Here is a 9,873-nt window from a genome sequence, read left to right as displayed (position 1 = left end):
ATTTCTAGTTGTAATCATCTATTTGGCGACTCTACTAAAGGACCAACCTAGTGGCGACTCCACATTACAGTTCTGGCTCAGTTTGTGAGGCATACCCGGAGAAATCCTTAGAAATCACCAGTTGACCCAGTGCCTGACCCTGAGAAGATTGCTAAGCAAAGGAAAACATCACAAAAAGGAGCATCAGGATCAGGTAAGCCTAAGAAATCTTATGTATCTCTGCAAGAGAAGATTATAGCTGAGGATATACAGTTTGAAGATTTAGAGCCTAGCATTGTTAGTAAAGAAATACCTTCAGAGATTCATAAAGCTCCTTGTTCAGTCAGTTCCCCTTTGGATCTCAGTCCAAAGAAAGCCTCCCATACAGTCCATCATATTCCTTCGTGTCTGTCATCTATTTCATTACTTCCTATTATTCAAGCTGCCAGTATCCTTCCACCTATCCCAGTCATGGCAGGTCAACAAGCTCCCACGAAGATGGAAAGAGTCATAGCTGCTAGGTACGGACCCCTGGTCTTGCTTGTTCCTTTGAATGCCATGCCTGCAGGAGAATATCAAAAATATATGCCCAAATTCATGGGTACAGAGGGAGTAACAGCTGAAGAACACCTTGAATCTTTTTATAGCTATGCTGATAACCTAGATATCAGTGAAGATGATGTGTGGATGAGAGTGTTTGTCCAGAACCTTGATGGAGAGGCTAGAAAGTGGTTCAGAGAATTGCCCCATAGGTCCATAGCAGACATTGAAGCATTGGATGATGCATTCCTAAAGCAATGGGGGGATAAGAAAGATCTGCTCTATTACCATACAGAGTTTGGAAACCTAAAGAGGGAGAACGGGGAATCACTACCTGATTTTAATAAAAGATTTAACCATATGTATAGTAAGATACCAGCTGAAGTGAAGCCTACCCCCACCTCTGCCAAACTCACTTATGTCAATGCTTTTGACTCGGATTTCTGCCTGTTGTTGAGAGAAAGAAGGTGTGCCACCCTAGCTGAAATGTAAGATGCAGCGTTAGAAGTGGAATCAAATATCATAGCTGCAGAAAAGCTCAAAAGTCATGCTGATAGAAGGAGGCAGAGAGGTGAGGCTTCTTCTTCCTCTGCTTCATCTTCAGAACCTAAGTTAGATAAAATGACTAAAATGATAGAGTCATTAGCTGCTAAGATATCTAAGCTCAAGGTTGAGCAGAGCTCAGGAAAAACAAGGCTTCCAAACACATTTGTTCCAAGAAATCCAAATCCATTCAGAAGAGCAAATGAACAATTGCAAATCATTTAGAAGGGTAAAGAGGCCCATGAAGAACAAAGAGTGAACGTAGTCATGGAAGAGGAGCAAGTTGAAGAAGAGGATGAAATTCATTGCATGGAAAATAAAGGCAGTGCTGCCTTTTTGACATTGGCTTCCTATGAAGAATCATTGTTGCAGGACCAGACTAGTGAAGAGTGGGACAGAGAGGTTGTTCTGCAGACTAATGAGCAGCAAAGATACAATCTGAGGTTAAAAGCAAACAATGTCAAGGAGAATCTTGCCCAAAAAGCTGTTGTCCCGATCGAGCAACAGAATATCAGACAGAAGAAGCCAGCAGCTGATCCAGTCATACTCAAAGCACCAACTCAAGAGGTAAGAGGTCTTGACAAGTCCCCTTCCCCTTTTAGTCTTGAATCAGAAGTCCAGAAGTTAAAAATCTCCGTGCCTCTGACAGAACTTGTAAAGAGTGAAGTTTTTAGAAAGCCTATCCTTGATGCTCTTGAGTCGAAAGCCATACAAAACCCCACTAACTACGTCAATTTGCAAGATGATAAGCCCACAATTGTGCTTAGCCCAATGACTGAACCTGCTGATGATAATTCCCCATCATTTTATGTCTCTGTGACCATTCATGACAAAATCCTTCACAATTGCTTGCTATACACAGGGGCCAGTCACAATTTGATGCCTAAAGCTGTCATGGAAGAGTTAGGCCCTGATATCACTAGACCATATCATGACTTATTCTCATTTGATTCAAGAAAGGTAAAGTGCCTAGGATTAATCAAAGCCCTGGCCATTACCCTCACTCAGTTGCCTATGAAGAGCATGATTATGGATATTGTGGTAGCCGATGTCCCTCCCAAGTTTGGCATGTTGTTGTCCAGAGGGTGGATTAAGAGACTAGGTGGGACACCACATAATGATTTATCTTATGCCACTGTCCTAGTCTTTGGAGGGGAAAGCAGGAGATTGTACAGAGAAGTACAACTGGCTTACATCATCAGTGATGAGAGGAATCCTTCTAATCATCCCATATATGTTGTGGACACTGATTTTGGAGCTTGTATTCTCCAAATTGAAGAATCCCAGAAGGCCTCAATGCAGATCAAGAAACCAGTGAACCAGGCCAAGGGAGAGCAAGGAAGTCAGGTTTGGGAAATGTTCTTTGATGGAGCATGTTCTAGGGAGACCACAGGAGCAAAGGTGGTGCTCATATCTCCAGAACAAGAAAGCACACATCTGTCTTTTAAGCTAACCTTTCAAGTCACGAACAATATAGCAAAGTATGAGGCTCTGATATTGGGTCTCAATGCAGCTAAAAACAGAGGAATCAGGAGCATAAAGGTGTTTGGAGATGCTGATCTAATCATTTAGCAAGTGAATAAAACATTTCAAGCAAAGCACCCAAAGCTGAAAGCATATAGAGACGAGGTATGGAGACTTAAAGATTCTTTTGATAATTTTGGTATCTCATATATCCCTAGAGTAAAAAATCAGCTCGCCGATTCCCTTGCTGTGTCTGCTAACATGTTTATCCATCCAACGCCTCCCAGACTAGTTTATGAAGTTCAAATGAAATACAGACCATCCTTGCCTGATAATGTCCAGCACTGGAAAGTTTTTGAAGATGATGATGAAATAAATAAGTTCCTGCAAGTCATTGATGAATTCTCTGAAATGCAAATTGACCAAGAAAATGAGGCCTTGGAAGAAAATCCCCAATCGCAGCTTAGAAACAGAATTGGTAAAGATAGCATTGTCCAACTGCCTAGCAATCATATACCTAGGGGTCTGGTTCCCTTAGAAAAGTTGTTTGACCAAAATGATGTGCCTTATAAGGCTGCCCAAAAAGAAGACCAATCTGCAGTCTGTAAGCATAATATAGGGAGTCCAGGACAACCAAGATATATAAATCTGTCCACCCATCTATCTGCTGCCCAAAGTGCTGAATACTACAATTTAATGAAGAAATTTGCTGATGTCTTTGCCTGGGAATATAGTGACCTGAAAACATATGACAAAAATATCATCCAGCATAAAATTCCTTTAGAGAAAGACACCATCCCTTTTAAGCAGAAGTTGAGGCCCATAAATCCTTTGCTCCTTCCTCTGATTGAAAAGGAAATCAAGAAGTTACTGGTTGCCAAAATCATAGTCCCTCTCAGATATTCAAAATGGGTAGCCAATTTGGTAGTGGTGAGGAAGAAAAGTGGAGAAATCAGGCTCTGCGTTGATTTCAGAAACTTAAATAAATGCTCTAAGAAAGACAATTATCCTCTACCCAAGATGGAGCATTTGCTGCAGAAAGTCTCAGGGGCCAAAGTGATGTCTTTCCTGGATGGATTTTCAGGATATAATCAGGTTGTTGTACATCCAGATGACCAAGAGAAGACTGCATTCACCACTCCTTGGGGCACTTTTATGTATTCGAAGATGCCTTTTGGGTTGATGAATGCTGGAGCCACCTTTCAGAGAGCTATGGATATAGCATTTGTGGGAGAGAAGGATAAGTTTGTCCTTATCTACCTAGACGATATAACAATGTACTCCAACAACCATCAAGACCATTTATAGCATTTGAAGAAAGTGTTCCTGAAGTGCAGAAGGTTTCGGATTTCAGTCAATCCTAAAAAGTCACAGTTTGCTTTAGAAGAGGGCAAGCTGTTAGGACATGTTGTTTCTGCCGCAGATATCCGAATTGACCCAGAAAGAGTAAGAGCAATACAGACCTTGTCTGTCCCAAGATCAAAGAAATATATCCAGTCTTTTCTAGGCAAGATAAATTTTGTAAGGAGGTTTATCCCAAATTTTGTAGAACTTGTAAAGAATATTACCTCCATGTTGAGAAAGGGGTCAAAGATTAAATGGACTGATGCAGCACGAAGATCCTTTGAGTCCATTAAGAAAGCTATTATGGAAACTCCCACTTTAAGAAGTCCAGATTACAACAAAGAGTTCCATATATTTTCATTTGCCTCTGATGACACCCTTGCAGTAGTTTTATTGCAAGCAGATGAAGAAGGCCCAAAGCATCCAATGGCTTTTTTCAGCAAAACATTAAGGGATGCTGAGCTAAAGTATGATATCATTGAAAAATAGGCATATGCTCTTATCAAGTCTTTGAAAGCTTTCAGAATTTACATTCTGCATTCCAAGATAATTGCATATGTACCCTCTGCTTCAATAAAAGATGTTCTAACGCAGCCTAATGCTAATGGAAGAAGGGCTAAATGGATTGCAAAGCTGATTGAATTTAACATAGAATTGAAGCCCACCAAACTGGTCAGAGGTCAGGGCCTTGCCAAACTGATGGCAGAAGAAAATTGCAAAACACTGGACATAAATCTCATGAGCACAATTTCAGGGAATGGTCAGACCGAAGAAGAAACAACTGAGCCAGGGAAAAATCAGTCATTGGCAGAAAATTTAGCTTCTTGTAATTGGTACTCTGCAATAGCTCAATTTTTGCTGAAGCTAGAAATTCCTCCAGTCCTTAGTTCAAGCCAAGCTAGAACTATTAAGCTCAGGGCAGCCAAATATTGCATTCATGAATACCTGCTCTACTGGAGGGACCCTTCTGGAGTTCTTTTGAGGTGTTTGGACAAAGAACAATCCATTGAAATCATGCAGCAGTTTCATTCTAGCTTGGGTGGAGGGCATCATTATTGGAAAACAACAGCCCATAAGATTCTCAAAGCTGGATACTATTGGCCCACCTTATTTTCTGATGTCTTCTTATTTGTTAAATAATGTGATAGGTGCCAAAGATTTGAAGGGAAGTAGCAATTGAAGTCCCTGCCCTTAAAACCCATATATGCTAGTGGCCCTTTCCATCAGTGGGGCTTGGATTTCATCGGAGAAATCAATCCACATTCTAGTGGCCAGCATAGATGGATCTTAGTTGCCACTGATTATTTCACTAAATGAATTGAGGCCATCCCTACCAGAAACGCTGACGATAATGTGGTCATGAAGTTCTTGACAGAGAATATCTTCATCAGATTTGGTTGTCCACATAAATTGATCACAGACAATGCAGCAACCTTCAGGGCAAAAGAATTGGTGGACATGTGTGACTCAATAGGCATTAAGTTGGTTCATTCCACCTCATATTACCCTCAATGCAATGGTCTAGCAGAATCTTCCAACAAAAGCCTGATAAGGATAATTAAAAAGCTGCTGGAAGACAACAAAAAGAATTGGGATTCTAAACTCAAGTATGCACTGTGGGCTAACAGAGTAACCACCAAGAAATCCACAGGGAATTCTCCTTTCAAGCTGGTATATGGCACTGAGGCTGTATTCCTAATTTAGTTAACCCTCCCTGTGGCAAAATTCTTGCAAGAAGAGCAGGATGAGGAAGAAGACATGGCAAAAAGGATCACTGATTTAGCAGAGGTACATCAAATCAAAGAACAGTTGGTTGAAAGGTCCGTGGCACAACAGAAGAAGATCAAGGAAGCCTTTGACAAAAGTACAAAACAGAAAACTTTCAGGTTGGGGACTTAGTTCTTAAGTGGGATGCACTGAAAGAGAAGAAAGGCAACCATGGGAAGTTTGATTCTTTTTGGACAAGGCCTTTTATCATTTCTCAGATCCAAGGGAACAATACCTTCATACTACAAAGTATGGGAGGGGAAACAATTTTTGATGGCCCAGTCAATGGGCGTTTTCTAAAAATTTATATTATTTAAGGTCTTGTGGCCTTAAAGTTGTAAATATGTTAATTTATCTGTTTTAGTGTAGACTCAGTTAGACTCCATGCCCAATGGGACATTAGGAAATTTTGCTAATTTGGTTTTCACAAAAAAGGCGCTAATTTGCACTTCTTGAGACCTCACAGGGAGGATCTCATCCCCAGAAGGAGCCAGTGTTAGCTCTGCTACATATTTTGACATTTTGAGGGTCAAATGCAAGCTTGGCCGTATGGTTCATATCCAAAAGAGGACTCGCACCAGTCATCTTTCTCCTTCTCCTTCACTCCGCTTACACCCCCATCACCCCGCCACCTCCGTTTTTCCTCTAAAACCTTGCATAAACCTGTGTTCCCTTAGGCTCCCAAGCGCGGAGCCTAAACCATCATGTAACCATGTCCACATGACCCCGTGCTCCCGTGACCCCTCCCCACCTTTAAATCGTAGCCGTTAACTCTCCTCGTCGATCCAACGGCTCCGGTCACGTTAGATAAAGCGACCTGCACAATCAAATACCCACCGTTCGATCGCATCCGCTGCGATTGGATGGCATCCGCTTCCCCCTGCAGCCACAACATAGGGGCGCGTTAACGCGCGATGGAGGGTGGTTTTCGTCCCTTCCCCTCCGCCACGCATCACCCTCTGAATGGTATCGCATGCCATTGTACTTTTACCACCATAAGCCCTGAAGCGGTGTGATCAATACCGCCTGCCGCCGAAACCGCTATTCCTGCCCGTTAACCCTCACGCGTCTCCTCTGCCCGATGACCGTTGGATCTGCCCACCTGAGATCCAACGATTCACGATCATCTTGCTCCCGCTTCCTCCGATACCTTCCGCCGAGTGATCCTCGCCGTCTATCCGCTTGATCCAACGGCGAATTTCCTTCCCCTGTCTTGCTCGTACATCCGCCATGCAGTCCACTTGCCCTGATCATTCCGTGCACTCGTAGAACGAAGACGACCGCCTACCAGTACCTAGTGCATTTCCTCCTCAACCACTGCATTCAACACACTGTATACCCGAGAAGAAGAAGGACAAAGCTCGAGCAGATAACTCCATTCAATAGGTATGGGATTTCATCCTATACGAAATGTTAGTGTCAGTCTTTCCAGCCTTCCTCCAGTGATCAAATGTGCTCTTACAAAGTGATTTTGAAGTGTCAAGGTCAAATTTTGTCATTTCAGTGAGTCTTCAAGCAAAATTTGGTCACTAGGCATTAGGTCTAGGGTTTGCTTTCACTCTTTTCAAAGTTGCCCAAATGCCAACCTATGTCACTATTCAGCTGAGTCTATCCTCATTCAGAGGGGTGTTATCATCATGTCAAATTCCATTGGGTCATTTCACAGCTTATTCATGCTTCAGTTGTGCCTAGGCAAGGTCATTTCCCTCTCCTAGGGTTTTGAAGCCAATTTCTCTTGGACGGTCAAATCATTAGCAAAACTTGTATCCTGATGTTCATACACCTTCCCCTATCCTTAAAATACCTTATCAAACACTTCCCATCCCTTAGATCCGCCAAATTCCTCATTTTTGCACAAACCCTAGTTTCTAGCTACAACTTGGCAATTTTCTAGGTTTGGCCTGTGTTTTGCCCTTTTGGACCCCTTCCCCTCACTCAATCTCTGAGATTCCACTTTCTCCTGCTTCCTAACATCCCTCCCTACTTCCAAAAATTTCCCCAAGAATTTAGAAGCCCCCTATCCCCTTCATTTCGCTCCATTTCGACAAAATTCCTTGTTTCACACATCGGGACAAGTCGCACTCAAATGATGTTCCAGAGCAATAAAAGATGAATTTTGGAAAACTGAGAGAGGTTTTTGTCCATAACATGCCAAAGAAGAAAAACCTCCTTCACTTTTTGCACAGGTGTCATGGTTTTAGAGAAATGTCAAAATTGCAACCGCCAGATCCAAGGAGGTTGGCCAAGGCACTAAAACGACGGAAAAGGCCCGATCCACTCCAAATTTTGGCCAAAGCCTTTTTGACTGAGCATGATACTTGATTGGGGACTCCCAGCCCAAATTTCAAGAAATTTGGAGAAAATTTTGTCATTTGTGAATTTTTTGTGCCAAACACAGGTTTTTCCGCTTGACGGGTCTCACCCCCCGCGCGACCCTTTCATTTGGCAACTCCGTTCCGGGAAAACTCAGCATTTCTGGATTTGTCATGAAAAGTTACACATGCTCACCCATTGCCAAGAGATTTTATGAAGTTTTGGGCCTCCAAAAAGTCAAAAAACAAGCAAAAAATGACTTTCTGCCACATTTTTGACACACAGAAAACAGTCTTGGGAGATTGCAATTTTGGAGGGGTAAATGACAACCAAATTCAGAAATTCTAGTTGGGTTGGAAAGTAGACTCACAGACCTTTCCAACAAGCCTACTCTTGCCTCATTTGGACACCTGAAAGTGCCCCAAAAGTGCTCTCAAAGGCGCGCGACCTGTCAGGATTTGGCGCGCGACCCGTCAGGCAAATTGCTCAGGATTTCAGCCTACAGCTCAGCAAAACACAGTTTTGACTATGTTTGACTTTTTGGAGTTGATTTTTATCCTTCTTGTTGTAAATGATGTAAATTTATGACACTTTTACACTTATGTATCTCTTCTGGAAGATTCATTCATGAGATAGGTGAAAATTAAATGAATGAATTGGTTTCCTAGTTTATAGAGGCAAGTTGTTTTGACTGCCTAGTTTTCAGTGCTTAGTTTAGAATTGGTTGAAACAACTCCTAGGATAGTGAGCTCGACCCCTAGAGGCAGGGAAAGATGTTAGATGATCTATATTATGTACTCTCTTGCTCATTTTCATGGTGGGACTCTTGAGGGAGAAGCTATCATTGTATTATTCACTGTATCTCTGCAATTTTTGGCTAAGGAAGACCAGGGTTTTGCAGTCCTTTTTGGGATTCTTGTGGTTACATGTATTGATGGTGTGTTTCTCTATGTACTTGTAAGTGTGTTATGTGAATCATTTCCTTTCTTTCCTTCTGCACATTAGGCAAATGAAGTGTTAAAGTAGAACTCATGACTGTCATGCTCTGCTTTTAAGTTTGCTTAATTTCAATGTTTTCTACTGTTTAAGGAGAATTCAAAGTTATTGTTTGCTCTCCTTAGCTCCTCACCTGTCTTTCTCATCCATTCACCTCAATCTAAGGCATCAATACTGTCTCCTATCTCGCCCCAAAGAACCCCCTGCAGAAACTGTGTCCAATCCCCGCACCCAAAATTGCCATCTCCTCAATTTGCCACCAAAAACCCTAAAAACCCCAAATCAACCCTTTTGATCAGTTTACTAGCCTAAAATCAGTGTTACCCTATTGGTCATCTCACCAATTGAAGATCTTTACCGAGATAGACCGGAGAGAGCCCTCTCCTGCCCCGTAGGGCTAGCTACGAGGCTAAGTGGTTTGATGTTGCCTTGAGGTTTACCTTTCTCAGCCTGAGGTGAAATTTCAAGCGCTAACACGACACTCTACCTGCCCGAGAGGACATAGAGCATCTGAGAAAATTGGATTTATTCACTGAAGCAAGTTAATGCACCAGAAACTCCATCAAGCAGTTAAAGCAGTTGGTGGTCAATTATGACCCCTTCATCCTTAGAATGGCCAAGTGCCTTTGTAATGAAACTCTATATATACCCAGAAACAAGATGTAATTAGGGTTGATGGTTGTTGTTTTGATGTAAGGTTCAACTTCTGGAGACTGTAACTACTTTGATACTTGCAGCGTCTCATCTTCATTTTCAGCTAATACAAGCTTCGTTTGCTATTAGTTGCTCACTTTCCATTTCTATTATGTTCCATGTTGTGCCTGATATGCAGTTTTCCCGAACTCTTGATGTTTAGCACTAGAGGAGCTATCATCCTACCTCTTTGGTTAAATCTTGCATGTATTAGTGAATGTGTTAATCAGGTTT

This window comes from Pinus tabuliformis, chromosome 5_1, assembly GCF_031772625.1.
Source record: "Pinus tabuliformis cultivar Carrire ecotype Pingquan chromosome 5_1, CPIR1, whole genome shotgun sequence".
NCBI lineage: Eukaryota > Viridiplantae > Streptophyta > Pinopsida > Pinales > Pinaceae > Pinus > Pinus tabuliformis.
The sequence above is the reverse complement of the archived record's forward strand: the minus strand, read 5'-3'. Positions refer to the sequence as shown.